The sequence below is a fragment of the Cervus elaphus genome, chromosome 5 (assembly GCF_910594005.1).
Source record: "Cervus elaphus chromosome 5, mCerEla1.1, whole genome shotgun sequence".
In the NCBI taxonomy this organism is placed as follows: domain Eukaryota; kingdom Metazoa; phylum Chordata; class Mammalia; order Artiodactyla; family Cervidae; genus Cervus; species Cervus elaphus.
The window spans coordinates 2,635,075-2,651,413 of record NC_057819.1 but is presented as its reverse complement, the minus strand read 5'-3'; the positions used below and the strand labels follow the sequence as shown (position 1 = coordinate 2,651,413).

At 43.7% G+C, this 16,339-nt stretch overlaps 1 pseudogene; it reads right to left on the bottom strand.

The window, feature by feature from the left end:
* Positions 1 to 12,276: 12,276 nt before the first annotated feature.
* On the bottom strand, positions 12,277 to 14,620 carry LOC122695685 (annotated as a pseudogene).
* Positions 14,621 to 16,339: the final 1,719 nt, after the last annotated feature.

The following is a 16,339-nucleotide window of genomic DNA, read 5'->3' as shown; positions in this document are numbered from 1 at the left end:
AAATAGGAGTATGGCTAAGTTACCTAAACCTTAAAAAAAAAAAAACAAAAAAACTCATCAAACTGCACACTTTAATTAATCAATTTATTTATTTACTTAAAAATAGTTTTTTATTTTTATTTTTTTTTGTCTTGAAACATGTGGAATCTTAGTTCCCAGACCAGGGATCAAACCCATGCCCCCTGCTAGCGGGATGGACCCTTAAACACTGGACCACCATAGAAGTCCCAAGTTAACTAAACTTTGAGCATAAAAGATGGATATCACTAGGAAAAAAAATAAACTTTGACCTTAGAGTAAGGTAAGAAAATGTCACTTTTTAGAGAGACCTGTGAACCTGAGTCTAAAACCATCATACAGCATGCAGGAAAGGATTTGGGAAGCTCCATATTTATAACTTTCCTTCACCAAATAAATAAACCCACCAAGTAGCAGGTCTCCTTTGGATCATTTTTCTTTCTGAGTAAGGAATTTCTGTTGGGCATCACATTGTCTTCCAACTATAGGCCTGGAGTTTTTGCCTTCTGAGCTCCTACCTCATCCTGTGCGCAGGATGGAGGCTCAAGGTGCTGCATTCCGGCCTTCTGAAGCCCTTGCTTCTCGAAGCTATTTGACTTCATCCTCTCTAGTTCCTCCAGCCGTGCACTCACATTCTCTCATCTCAGGCCCATGGGGAGGGAGGAGGAGGAGTCTGGAAACCAGGGTACCTCAGAGACCTGTGGGTCTACAGTTCCTGAACATTGACCAGTCTGAAAAATTAATAAAGGAGCTTTATTACTTTATTACCCTAGAAGAGAAGCGAGTTCTCCTGCCTTCTCTGGGAAATCTATATAGAAGAGTTGGCTTGACAACTGTGTTTGTTTGGGGCTTCCCTAGTCTGGGAAAATCCCACGTGCTGAGGAGCAACTGAGCCCATGCGCTACGACCACTGAGCCTGTACCCTAAAGCCTGGAGCTGCAACTACTGTGCCCACTCACTGCAGCTACTGAACCCTGGGCACCCTAGAGCCCGTGCTCCACAACAAGAGCAGCCACCACAACCAGAAGCCTGAACACTGCAACTAGGGAGTAGCCCCTCTCTCCGCAACTAGAGAAAAGCCCGTGCAATGATGAAGACCAGCAAAGCCAAAAATAAATAAACAAATAAAATTATTAAAAGCCCTGCATTTGCAGGTAGGGGCCTAGGTTGGTCTTTGGGAACGGTTCCATCACCCCCTGTGTCCTCTCACCTCACTGCTGCAGTCACAACGCCTCTGTCTGCTACCTGTCACATAAAGCACCCCTCCCCCCATACAGGCCTCTCTTGTTCCTTTCTTTATCTGCCTAGGCTTTCCCCACCTTACCACCATCAGCAAGTGGCACACACTGCAGACTTCTGCCACCTCCTGGGTGTCCCTTGACCTTAAATACAACAGAGGTGTTATGCTTTCTATTTCCTCTCCTTAAAACGTCCTTTCTGCTAACTTGTTAGAACTAGAACAAGTTCTTCCTCCTTTGGGAGACCAGAGTCCTGTAAAGTTATATCAAGAGTCATGTGTTTATTGTTGCAACCTTAAGGCCAGGACATTGCTTGATCTGTTGGAGTCATGAAAACGATGTGGGCTGCAAATTCTCATTGCTGCTGTTCAGTCGCTAAGTCATATCTGACTGTTTGCCACCCCATGGACTGCAGCACGCCGGTCTCCCCTGTCCTTCGCTGTCTCCAAGAGTTTGCTCAGATTCATGTCCATTCAGTTGGTAATGCTATCTAACCATCTCATCTTCTGCTGTCCTCCTCTCCTTTGGCCTTCAATCTTTCTCAGTATCGGGGTCTTTTCAAATGAGTTGGCTCTTGGCATTAGGTGGCCAAAGTTTTGGAGTTTCAGCATCAGTAACATCTTGTGACAAGAGAAGTCCCAGGATTACCAGCTCTGTGGGTAGAGGGAGTTCGACTTGAACCAGCAGGGGGTGCTGTGGAACCAATAGTGGGTACCTTGCTTTTAGCTGCTCCCAGGTGGATGAACCCCAAGCCTGAGGGCAGGAGACTTTTGCTCCCCACTGGGGACTTTGCAACTGTGTCCTTGTGAGGAGGGACATTTGTGGAGTCATAGGTGATGATCTGTAAGTTATTCAGCAGAAGACTGGGAGCCATACTCAATTTTTCTTGAGATTTATTGTTCTAAAATAAATAGCTTGGTTCTGTGGTCTTCTGTGGTGCGGAATTTTATTTCTTTGGATCCCCAAGGGCATCATTATTATATAATATTGTATATATATAATACAATAAATAATTTACATTATACCATATCATATTACATATGATATACAATTTATAACATATAGTCCGTATTATAGTATGAAAGTGAAATTGAAAGTAGCTCAGTTGTGTCTGACTCTCTGTGACCCCATGGAGAGTACCGTCCATGGAATTCTCCAGGCAAAAATACTGGAGTGGGTAGCTGTTCCTTTCTCCAGGGGATCTTCCCAACCCAGGGACTGAATCCAGGTCTCCATATTGCAGATGGATTCTTTACCGTATGAGCCACTAGGAAAGTGGCTATAGTGCACTATAATTTTTATGCATATATATAAAACATTTTAATTTATTTAGTGATTTATTTTTGGCTGTGCTGGATCTTCGTTGCTGCACGTGGGTTTTCTCTAGTTGTGGGGAGCCGGGGCTGCTCTCTAGCTGTGCTGCCAGGCTTATTGCAATGGCTTCTCATGTTGGGGAGCAGTTTCTAGGGTGAGCAGGCTCAGCAGTTGTGGTGCATGGGGTTAACTGCTTTGCGGCACGTGGAGTCTTCCTGCATCAGGGACTGAATGTCCCTGTATTGGCCAGCAGATTCTTAACCCCTGGACCACCAGAGAAGTCCAGTATACTATAACATAATAGGGGTTTCAGCCTGATTCTCTGGCTCCAGGTCAGGCAGGTGGCCTCCCTGACCATCTCTGGGCTCCAAACTGAGGAGGAGGAGGCTGACTAATCCTGCTAAGCCTGGAACAGCAGCCCAAGCTCACGCAGTGCTTCAGGCCAGGGGGGAAGTGAGACACAAACTCTGAGCTCCCCAAGCCTCACCAGTCACCTGGGGAAACTCAGAGCACTGTTTAACTGGCCTGTGAAAAGACAAGAGGTGAGTTCCTACTGACAAGAGTGTGTGCTACTGTTTATAATAGCCAGGACATGGAAGCAACCTAGATGCCCATCAGCAGACGAATGGACAAGAAAGCTATGGTACATATACACAATGGAATATTACTCAGCCATTAAAAAGAATACATTTAAATCAGTTCTAATGAGGTGGATGAAACTGGAGCCTATTATACAGAGTGAAGTAAGCCAGAAAGAAGAACACCAATACAGAATAATAATGAATATATATGGAATTTAGAAAGATGGTAACAATAACCCTGTATGCGAGACAGCAAAAGAGACACAGATGTATAGAACAGTCTTTTGGACTCTGTGGGAGAGGGCAAGGGTGGGATGGTTTGGGAGAATGGCATTGAAACATATATATTATCATATGTGAAATGAATCACCAGCACAGGTTCGATGCATGATACAGGGTGCTTGGGGCTGGTGCCCTGGGGTGACCCAGGGGATGGGATGGGGAGGGAGGTGGGAGGGGGGTTCAAGATGGGGAACACATGTACACCCGTGGTGGATTCATGTCAATGTATGGCAAAACCAATACAATATTGTAAAGTAATTAGCCTCCAATTACAATAAAAATAAATTTTTATTCAAAAAAATAGTATATGCTATTCAGGAGCATTGAAACTAATGAGTAAAAGTGACTGGACCTCACAATTGGTAAGTGTATAGTTATCATTGTGAATATATTTGCAGCAACTTAAAGTTATATACGTTCACACAGGGTAAAAATTGGTAAAAAGGAATAAGGTTTAACTAAGGGGATAGACTTATTCCCAGATTTTCCTTTTCTATTCTAATTGGAGGTGCTGGAGTCACGTGCTCAGAGGGTCCACCTCTCTGCCCTTGAGTGGCCATTCACCAAGATCATCAGTCACCTTTTTCTTGCCTCTTTTTCTGCCTTTGGTACATGCCCTGACATCTCACTCCAGGGATCTTTCTTACTCTCTGCCATGGAGACCACCTGATGGCCTACAGATCCAAACTTAGGCATCAGATTTCTTGAGGCTTCTTTGGCCCAACTTCCCTGTGCCGCTCAACATGCATACAGGCTGGGGACTCCCCTTGGGGTCCAGTGGTTGAGACTTTGCCTTCCAATTCAGGGAGTACGGGTTCGATCCCTGGTGAGGAAGCTAGGACCCCCACATGCCTCATGCCAACCGCCCTCCCCCTGAAAAACATAAAAGAAGCAATGTTGTAACAAATTCAATGAAAATTTTAAAAATGGTCCATATAAAAAAAGTTTTTTAAAAAAACATTTAAAAACATGCATACAGGGTATTTTCCCATTTGTGTTTCTGTTGTACCCTTTAACTGACCTTTCACGTATCTGTGCAGTGTCTGGAAACAGCCGGCAAGGTTGGAGCTGTAGGGGTACAGTTGACAGAGATTGACAGTTTAAAAATAATATGCTTCTATCGAAATAAAAATTCAGATGTGAAAGCATCACTGTTCCAGTGGTGGATCTTCTGAGGCCTCTACTCACTCTATCTGAGGTAGTGACATCAGGGGAAAAATGACAGTACAAAAAGAACACTGCCCCACGTACTGTTATCACAGTGACCAGAGGATGCGGCCCCTATGGCCAGCGGGGGATGCTGTGTGACGTCCATTCCTGAAACTGCAGGTGTGCTAGACAGCTGACAAACCACTCAGTTTGCTCCAGGGGATTTGGGCAAACTGTGTTCTCATCAATGTGTGACTTTTCTCCACCTGTGATGCCTCCATATCACCCCCACGAGCTCCTGGGTCTGGCTGTCCTGTTGCTTCAGACTTGAGTCAGATCCTCTTCTATATAGTCTTTCCCAAGCTGGTTTTAGAAAAGGCAGAGGAACCAGAGATCAAATTGCCAACACCCTCTGGATCATTGAAAAGGCAAGAGAGTTCCAGAAAAACATCTACTTCTGCTTTATTGACTATGCCAAAGCCTTTGACTGTGTGAATCACAATAAACTTGGAAAATTCTGAAAGAGATGGGAATACCAGATCACCTGACTTGCCTCTTGAGAAACCTGTATGCAGGTCAGGAAGCAAAGGTTAGAACTGGACATGGAACAACACACTGGTTCCAAATAAGAAAAGGAGTACATCAAGGCTGTATATTGTCACTCTGCTTATTTAACTTATATGCAGAGTATATCATGAGAAATGCTGGGCTGGATGAAGCACAAGCTGGAATCAAGATTGCTGGGAGAAATATCAATAACCTCAGATATGCAGATGAAATGCCCTTATGGCAGAAAGTGAAGAAGAACTAAAGAGCCTCTTGATGAAAGTGAAAGAGGAGAGTGAAAAAGTTGGCTTAAAGCTCTCAACATTCAGAAAACTAAGATCATGGCATCTGGTCCCATCACTTCATGGCAAATAAATGGGGAAACAGTGGAAACCGTGTCAGACTTTATTTTTTGGGCTCCAAAATCACTGCAGATGGTGACTGCAGTCATGAAATTAAAAGACACTTACTCCTTGGAAGGAAAGTTATGACCAACCTAGACAGCATATTAAAAAGCAGAGACATTACTTGGCCAAGAAAGGTCCGTTTAGTCAAGGCTATGGTTTTTCCAGTGGTCATGTATGGATGTGAGAGTTGGACTGTGAAGAAAGCTGAGCGCTGAAGAATTGATGCTTTTGAGTGGTGGTGTTGGAGAAGACTTTTGAGAGTCCCTTGGACCGCAAGGTGATCCAACCAGTCCATCCTAAAGGAGATCAGCCCTGAGTGTTCATTGGAAGGACTGATGTTGAAGCTGAAACTCCAATACTTTGGCCACCTGTTGCGAAAAGCTGACTCATTGGAAAAGACCGTGATGCTGGGAAAGATTGAAGGCAGAAAAAGAAGGGGAGGACAGAGGATGAGATGGTTGGATGGCATCACCGACTCAATGGACATGAATTTGAGTAAACTCCGGGAATTGATGATGGACAGGGAGGCCTTGCATGCTGCGGTCCATGGGGTTGCAAAGAGTCAGAGACAACTGAGCGACTGAACTGAACTGATGTTTTTAGGAACAGATTTTATGATCTCAATCATTGATATCTCCTCATATCTAGAGAAGTACTAAATCCCTTCATGGTGACATCAGATCCTCATGACTAACAAAAAACCTTTTGTGAAATGAGTGCTTAATGGTATTGAACTTCTCCTTTATCCGAAACTTATATATTGATCTTCTCCCACTGCTGCTTTGGAGCAGTCTCTGAGAGCTATCTGAGATGCTGGCTCCTGGGCTGCAGTCCTCATTTTGCCCCAAATAAAGCTTAACTTGCAACTCTCAAGTTGTGCATCTTTTCTGGTTGACAGATTAAAGATAATGTGAGCAATACAGCCAGGACTTGAACAAGGAGTCAAAGCACATGGGCAGCTTGACTGTGAGTGGATCTGAGACTGTAGAAAAATATTCACCTTTACTGGCTCCAATACTTAGTTAAAGAGGATTTCAGGGTGTAAGTAAGGGAATATTTTTTTTTCACTGACATTTGTGTTTTATTTGGAGGAGCCACTGTACAATTACACTCATTTCATATGCTACCAAAGACATGCTCAAAATCCTTCAAACTAGGCTTCAAAAGTATGTGAACTGAGAACTCCAGATGTACAAGCTGGATTTAGAAAAAGCACAGGAAACATTGATCAAATTTGGTCAACATTTGTTGGATTATAGAAAAAGCAAGATAATTCCAGAAAAACATCTACTTCTGCTTTGTTAACTATGTAAAAACCTTTGACTGTATGAATCACAATAAACTGTGAGAAATTCCTAAAGATGGGAATAGCAGACCAACTTACCTGCCTCCTGAGAAATCTGTATGCAGGGAAAGAAGCAACAGTGAGAACCAGATATGGAACAATGAACTGGTTCAAAATTGGGAAAGCAGTACGTCAAGGCTATATATTGTTACCCTGCTTATTTTATGTATATGCAGAGTACATCATGGAAAATGCTGGACTGGATGAATCACAAGCTGGATTCAAGACTGCTGGAAGAAATATCAACAACCTCAGATATGCAAATGATACCACCCTCATGGCAGAAAGTGAAGAGCCTCTTGATGAGAGTGAAAGAGGAGAGTGAAGAGGCTGGCTTAAAGATCAACATTCAGAAAATGAAGATCATGGCATCTGGTCCCATCACTTCATGCAATCAGATGAGGGAAAAGTGAAAATAGTGGCAGATTTTATTTTCTTGAGCTCCAAAATCACTGTGGACAGTGACTGCAGCCAGGAAATTAAAAGAAACTTGCTCCTTGGAAGAAAAGCTATAACCAGCCTAGACAACATATTAAAAAGCAGAGACATCACTTTGCTGACAAAGGTTCTTATAATCAAAGCTATGGTTCTTCCAGTAGTCATGTACACATGTGAGGTTTGGGCCATAAAGAATGCTGAGGGCTGAATAATTAATACTTTTGAACTGTGGTGTTGGAGAAGACTCTTGAGAGTCCCTTGGGCACCAAGGAAATCAAACCAGTCAATCCTAAAGGAAATCAATCCTGACTATTCATTGGAAGGACTGATGCTGAAGCTGAATCTCCAATACTTTGGCCACATGATGCGAAGAGCCAACTCACTGAAAAAGACCCTGATGCTGAGAAAGACTGAGGGCAGGAGGAGAAGGGGATGACAGAGGATGAGATGGTTGGTTGACCTCACCAACTTGAAGGATGTTTGAGCAAGCTCCGTGAGATGGCGATGGACAGGGAAGACTGGCGTGCTGCAGTCGATAGGTTCTCAAAGAGTCAGACACGATTTATTGACTGAAAAGTGACAATTGGAGGATTCTACCCCTCTGACTGATCGTTAAACTAAAGTGCCTTTATTATGGTCATGGAGAGATAATCTGACCTTGCTCACCTGTGAAAGGAAGGGATTAACATAGTCCTTCCAAAGGTTGGCCCTTCATCGAGATGTTTTAAAGACTGGTGGCCCTGTTTACTTTGCTTCTTCACAGCCTATCCCTCTCTGTTCTACCTTTTGACTATAGTTCCTCACCACATCACTCTCTGGTTATATAAAAGAAACTGGCATTCTGACCTTGAGGAGTTGGTTATTTTGAGACATTCATATGTCATCTTCTCAATGAGCCAGGATTTCGAATAAAGTCGTATTCCTTGCCACAGAACATCTCCTCCAATTCATTGGCCTATCAGTTGATGAGCAGAGTAGGCTTCGACACTATAATACTGGGATCATTTATAGTTCAGACAGGGCACTTGCTATGATGAATTTACTTTACACACAAAGGGAGGGGCATGAGGTCTCTGTCCTCAGCTGTGTGGCTTCCTGGTAGGCCTGTGCCGTTTTGGGTCACAGAAAGACTCTATGTCCTCTAAGATTTTAGCTGAGAACCTCCTTCTTTCTGTCAGTTTTTCAATCAGAACTTCCCAGGTTCTGTCAGATATTACCTCAGACCCCCTAGTTTCTGTCAGATTTTACTTCAGAACAGCCTAATTTCTGTCAGATTTTACCTAGAAACTCCTTGTTTCTGTAAATTTTTACCTCAGAATCACTTCTTTCTGTCAGATTTATATCAGACCATCTCCTTATTTTGGTCAGACTTAACTAAGAACCACCAAATCTTTCAGATTTTATCTCACAAACTGCCAGTTTCTGTCACATTTTACCTGAGAAACCCCTAGTTTCTGTAAGACTTTACATAACAGCCCCATAGATTGTCAGATTTCACCTCAGAATCTCATAGTATCTGTAAGATTTTATGTCAGAGCCACCTAGTTTCTGTCAGATTTTACCTCAGAAGCCCCTAGTCTCTGTAAGATTTTATGTCAGAACCACCTAGTTTCTGTCAGATTTCACCTCAGAACCCTCTAGCTTCTGTCACATTTTACCTCAGTCTCCCCTGGTTTCTGTCAGATTTTACTGCAGAAGCCCATCATTTCTGTCAGATTTCACCTCAGAAGCCCCTATTTCTGTCAGATTTTACTGCAGAATCCCACTTTCTGTCAGATTTCACCTCAGAAGCCCCTATTTCTGTCAGATTTTACCTCAGAACTCCATAGCTTCTGTCATATATCACCTAGAACCCCTTAGTTTCTGTCAGATTTTACCTCAGTTCTGCCTGTTTTCTGTCAGATTTTACCACAGAACCTCTTAGATTCTGTCAGATTTTACCTCAGAACTCCCTAGTTTCTGTCAGATTTTACCCAAACACCCTAGTTTCTGTCAGATTTTACAACAGAATCCCACTTTCTGTCTGATTTTACCTCAGAAGACCATAGTTTCTGTCAATTTCACCTCAGAACCCCCTAGTTTCTGTCAGATTTTATTTAGAACCCCCTAGGTTCTGTCAGATTTTATGTCAGAACCTCCTAGTTTTTGTCAGATTTTTACGTCAGAAGGCCCTAGTTTATGTCAGATTTCACCTCAGAAGCCTCTAGTTTCTCTCAGGTTCCACCTCAGGAAACCCTAGTTTCTGTCAGATTTGATCTCAGTAATCTCTAATTTCTGTCAGATTTCACCTCCAATCCCCTAGTTTCTGTCAGATTTTACCTCAGAACCCTCTTGTTACTCAGATTTTTACCTCAGAATCCCCTAGTTTCTGTCAAATTTTTTCTCACACCCCTCCTAGTTTCTGTCCAATTTTTCCTCAGACCCCCAGAGTTTCTGTAAGATTTTACCTCGGATCTCCTGATTTTCTGTCAGGTTTTAATTCAGAATCCTCTAGTTTCTGTCAGATTTTACCTCAGAACCCTCTTGTTTCTCAGATTTCACCTCAGAAACCCTAGATTCTGTCAGTTTTCCTAAGAATCCCCTGGTTTCTGTCAGATTTTACCTCTGAACACTCTAGTTTTTGTCAGATTTCACCTCAGAAGCCCCTAGTTTCTGTCACATTTCTCCTCAGTAATCCCTAGTTTCTGTCAGATATTACCTCAGAATCCCTTCGTTTCTGTCAAATTTTACCTCAGAACCCCTAGTTTCTATGAGTTTTTAACCTCAGAACCCCCTTGTTTCTGTTAGATTTTTACCTTGGAATGCCCTAGTTTCATTCAATTTTATGTAGTTTCTCAGATTATACCACTGAGCCCCCTAGTTTCTCAAATTTTACCTCTGAAGCCCCTAGTTTTGGTTAGATTTTTCCTCTTAACCCCCTAATTCCTGTCAGATTTAACCTCAGTACCCTCTATTTTCTGTCAGATTTTTCCTCAGGCCTTATTTCTTACTGACAGATTTTAACTCATATCCTTTTACTTTCTCTCAGAGTTTTTCCTCAGAACCCTGTAGTTTCTTCGAGATTTTACATCTGAACCTCTTTCCAATTTTGTCACATAAACTAATTTTTTTCCTGTACATTTTTACTTCAGGAACTCTTTTTTATTTTCTCTTAGATTTTGCCTCAATATGTCCTAGTTTATGTTATTTTCTGCATCTTGGCTGCAGTCATACCCTGGCTGGGTCCCCAAACTCCTGACCCAAAGGAGTCACAAGCAGTCCTTATTATCTCAGAGAAGTCCTCCGGTTTCAAGTCCGTCAGGACCCCTGACCATCCCTGGGCTCCAGCCTGAGGACATGGCTGACTGTTTGTGCTCAGCTGGGATGGCAGTCATGCTGCTCACAGGGGAATTCAGACCAATGGGAGGTGACCCTGAATCCTGAGCTCCTGTCCTCACCCTGAATGTATGGCTCACAGAGTACCTCATGTCACCACTTGAGTGTCCTTTCACTGTCCTTTCACATACACATAGGATTTGCACCGCAGGCAGGTCTGGACTGTGGGGCCACAGCGAACGGAGATGTACATTTTGGAATAAGGTCAGTTTCCAAGGAGACAAGAGTCCCAGTGTAAGCATATTCCTGTGCCCAGGGTGGACCTAGAAATGCCCCTCAGCCCACTCTCTTGGGGGTACCATCAGCAAAGCTTGCTGTACAGTGGGCCACTCTGAATGGGGGCTAGGACATCCCAGAGGTTAGAAGAGGTGCCCATGGCTAGCATGGGCCAAAATGCTGAGTCTCAGAATGGGTGGTGGGCCAACCAGTGGGGAAACTACTCAGGGCACTCTGAAACCTTCCTCCATGATGGGGACCCTCATCTCCGTGAGGCCCATCCCCTAGAACTCTTGGTCCGCACCCAACAGTTCAGATTCGGTTCCCATCTCCTGGTCCATGTGAGGTCTTAGCCGAGTCTGTGTCGGGGAGGGGCTGCTGGAAGCTGAGAATCAGAAGGTGTCTCTAAGGAGTGGGTGGCTCCTGGGAGCATCTGTGCAGAGGAGGAGACAAAGCTGTGGGCAGAGGCTCTGCAGGGTGACCTGTGTGGAGTCAGGTGTGTATGCTCCTAGTGTGTACTAGGATGTTACTAAGATGTCTAGGTGTTTCAATATTATGTAGCTTTTGCTGTTATTGGTGTTAAATTTATTTATTTATTTTATCACAACAGGTCTTTTAATGACTAAGTTTTTTTAACATTGCAGTAGTTATTCTAGGAAACAGTTTTTTCCTTTTAATGTTTAATTAAATGTTCAATGTGTTAAATAATTCACAGAGAGAAACATGTTTTGTGTTTTGTACAAATTAAAGGACCCTTGAGTATAACACACGCCTACCACCAAAGCTCAAATTTGTGCCAGTCTCAAAGGAAAATGAACAGTTCAAAATTTAAACAGAATTTATATCACTACAAACATTTACAGGATTCCTCTCATCATTTTTTTGAACAACAAAGTTTACAGTGACAGAATTGAATGACCAGTAAGAATGTAAAAATATTTGTGCAAAACTGCATTAATTATTCTTACTATTCAATAGAGATAAAACCTATGAACACACAACAATAATGAAGGAAAACTTCATTTTTGAAAGTAATTCTATTTTAGATTTCAAACAACATTGATTATATTATTAAAATTAAAAGAAAATATGACACCATGAGCAGGAGGAGCAACAAATGATTTGTCAGTTATGCCAGCTAAGGAAATTGCCAAATTGCCAAAGTGTATCTCCATGCCAGTCATCCATCTTGAAAGACTGGAAGTGACTGTAGGGCCTAAACTCATTTCAGTGTCTTTATTCTTAGAACTCGTAGATCATAAATGAAATATTTAAGAAAGTCCTTTCCCCACCTCTCCAGCAATGCTTCTTGTATCACTGGAAATCCTTAAAAGAGTTGAATCATAGGCTCTGGTATCTAAGCAAATCTATTTAACTGGAATTTGAACTTCATCTTCAATAAATCGAACAAGTCTGGGCATTAATAGGTAGTTCATTAAATGTCTTTGCTTCTTATATCCGTGTGTTCCATTCTGGAGGGTCTTATATTTAAATCCATTTAATTAAGAGTTCTTGGTTTACTGGGAAATGAGTTATAATCTCACCATCTAACTTGTATGCAACTTCAACTCTGATTTCCATAAATTTGTCCAAAATACCAAAACTTTTGGGTACCAATGCAGTAAATCCATTAATCATATGAGCATATTTAATCAAAACAAGGTCCAACCAGACTGATCTTCTTTCCCTTCCTGTAGTTACACCAAACTCTCTATCCCTTGTTTGTAATAATTCTCCAATTTCATTGTCTTGCTCTGTAGGAAAGGGACCAATTCCAACTCTAGCTGTATAAGCTTTCACAACTCCATACACTTCTCCAGCATTTTAAGGGGGCATACCCAAGCCAGTACAAAACCTTCAACTGTACAGTTCAAAGAGGTTATGAAAGGATAAATTTCAAAATCAATACCTAGCAGTTCTGCATTTGCACCTTCTACCAAGGTTTTCATTGATGGTCCATGGAAAGCCTCATATAGAAACTAAACTCCATATATCTTGCAGTTGGTTTCATCCTTACCATATAACCCTTGAGTTTTTGGAATTCATCTTCAACGTCTATTTCCAAAGTGGGGTATATAGATTTGTAGTGGTTAGCCAGAACTTGGGACCTCTCAGAAAAGCCATCAAAGTCGGAAATAAGATGGCATATCCTAAGTCCACTCTGGTCCTCTTTGGAAGAATAAATGGGGGCAAATGCCCTTTTTGTGGTACCCAAATTTTTTCCTGCTTGTTCTCCTCTCTGTTGTTCCTGGATACCACCAGCTGTTTGATGAAAATCAAGCACAATATGAGCTCTGGCAGGTATGAGAAGCCTTTGTCCCAGCCTTCCAGACCTTTCCCTTTTTGAATGTTTTTTTCTGCTTCCTCAAACAATCCAGCTAGATGAATTACCACATCATTTCCAATGAATGCAGTAATATTCAGGCTCCACTGGGAGCCTGAATTATTCCACTGGGTAATTATTCCACTGGGTAAAAGATGAAAATCACCCTCCACAGAATCTACAACTGTTCAGGCCAGCGTTATTTCCTCCCTGGCAGTGGCACAGAGCGTTGGTGTCCTGCACTAGCAGATCCCCCACCTTCCCCTTGCCGTCACTGACCCACTGCCCACCAAGCACCAGGGTCACCAGGTTCCCTCCAGGCTGCTCCCTGGGGCGGCCTCAGTAGCCTTGGACAAGGAGGATGCCCCCAGGTTGGTCTCGGCAAACGCCCTGGGTCCAGAGACACAAGAAGAGCCCGAAGAGGTCGGGGGCGGCTGGGAGTGTGTGAACTGGATTACTCTGTAAATTTATGTTTGAGAGTCTTAATATAAAATATAAAATAAAAATATTTGAAAAAATAACACTTGGTAACACTGTCAATTTCTTAATCTGATATTAGAATTTTTCTAATTTTCTAATTTTTCATTTTGTTTAGAGTATTTGGATCAATACTTAATGATAGTGGTTTGTAACATTCCCTTCTACTGGTTTGGTTGTCAGGTTGTTTTTTACACTTGATTGATTGATGGTTGTGCTGGGTCTTCACTGCTCCTGGGCTCTCTGGTTGTGGGGAGGTGCAGCCGCTCTTCATTGCAGTGCACTGGCTTCTCATTGGGGTGGATTCTCTTGTTGCAGAGCACTAGCTCTGGGGAATGGAGCTTCAGCAATTCTGCTTTCCTGCTGAGTTGCTCTGCAGAATGTGGGAGCCTCCTGGATCCGGTACTGAAACCATGTCCTTTTCATCGACAGGCAGATCCTTAAACACTGGACCATAAGGGAAGTCTTATAAATTTCCCTCTTATGTGTTTTATTTATGGGTTGTATGTAAAATACTTTAACTGCTTTCTCAAAGAACTGCAAATTTTGCATCTTTTTCAGTGTTGAAAAAAATACAAATCAAATGTATGGGAAGCATATAACTCCTGAAGTTTGTTAGATATTTACGCTAAATAAGGATATATTATGTCTTTTTGTAGTGTAATTTTATGATAAAATTTTCTGTTTCTTCTAAGCATCTTCATCTGTTTACTTATTTTCTCTACTAGAACAAATGTGCCTTCTTAGAAAACTCAATTTCATTCCCTTTCTCTACAAAATTTTCCCACATGTTACCGGCAGGGGGCGCTGTGGGACTGCCCTGGGGTCCCTGCCCAGCTGCTCAGGGAGCACCACTCACTCCAGGAGCTGGGCTGGGGGTGGGGTGTGTGCTCCTGGGGGGACTCAGCCATGTGTCCTTTCTGACTGCAGAGTCCCCTGAGCAGGGACCAGTGTGGTCTCAGCAGGTGCTTCCTCCAGGGGCTCCCAGGAGGGAACTCCCCTCTACCCTCTGAGTCTGGGCTGTGAGCTGAGCTCCATCCAGCACCAGGGGCAAGGAGGGGCTGGGTGGGCCCTGGGTGGACCCCATTTGCATCTCAGCCCCTCCTCTGCTAGAGGCTGGGGGAGAACAGGAGGCCTGGGGCAGCCCAGCCCTCTGTGGGGACCAGGGTCCTGTGGGCACCGTGGCCTGGACTCTCCTGCTCGAGCTCCTCTCTCTGCACAGGTAGTGACGGCCCCGCGCACCAGGGCTCGGTCCCCGGCCTGCCTCAGCCCCCGGGGCGCAGACTCCGGGAACCTTTCCTGCAGCTCCTGCCCTGTCGCCCCCGTGTCTGTGTCTGCAGGCTCCGACTCCCATCCTGTGCTGACTCAGCCCGCCTCCCTCTCCGCGTCTCCGGGAGCATCAGCCAGACTCTCCTGCACCCTGGGCAGTGGCTACAGTGTTGGTGACTACCAAATGTCCTACTTCCAGCAGAAGCCAGGGAGCCCTCCCCGGGGCCTCCTGATGTTCAAGTCAGACTCCAATAAGCCCCAGGGCTCCGGGGTCCCCAGTCACTTCCTGGATCCAAGGATGCCTTGGCCAATACAGGGCTCCTGCTCATCTCTGGGCTGCAGCCTGAGGATGAGGCTGATTATAACTGTGCTACCGTTCACCAAAACACTGGTATTTACAAGGTGCTTCAGACCCACAGCGGCCCTGTTCCCTCCCTGCTGCGGCCATCACCGCTGCTCTGCTCTCACTCTGGTTAACTTCCTGTGGTCACTTCTGAGCTTCTGAGAACAACAGGTCTGACCTGTTATGTACTGCCCTCATCTCATATCTGAGACCCATCCCTGGCTCTGATCGCTCAGACTGCCATGTTTTGACACATATCTTCCTCAGTTCAGTTCAGTTCAGTTGCTCAGTTGTGTCCGACTCTTTGCGACCCCATGGCCTGCAGCACACCAGGCCTCCCTGTCCACCACCAACTCCCAGAGTCTACTCAAACTCATGTCCATTGAGTCGGTGATGCCATCCAACCATCTCATCCTCTGTCCTCCCCTCCTCTTCCCGCCTTCAATCTTTTCCAGCATCAGGGTCTTTTCAAATGAGTCAGTTCTTCGCATCAGGTGGCCAAAGTATTGGAGTTTCAGCTTCAACATCAGTTCTTCCAATGAACACTCAGGACTGATTTCCTTTAGGATGGACTGGTTGGATCTCCTTGCAGTTCAAGGGACTTTTGAAAGTCTCCTCCAACACCACAGTTCAAAAGCATCAATTCTTCAGCGCTCAGTTTTCTTTGTAGTCCAACTCTCACATCCATACATGACTACTGGAAAAACTACAGCCTTCACTAGATGGACCTTTGTTGGCCAAGTAATGTCTCTGCTTTTTAATATGCTGTTTAGGTTGGTCATAACTTTCCTTCCAAGGAGTAAGCATCTTTTAATTTTTTGGCTGCAGTTACCATCTGTAGTGATTTTGGAACCCAAAAAAATAAAGTCTGTCATTGTTTCCCCATCTATTGCCATGAAGTGATGGGACCAGATGCCATGATCTTAGTTTTCAGCCAGCTTTTTCACTCTCCTCTTTCACTTTCATCAAGAGGCTCTTTAGTCCTTCTTCACTTTCTGCCACAAGGACATTATTCCCC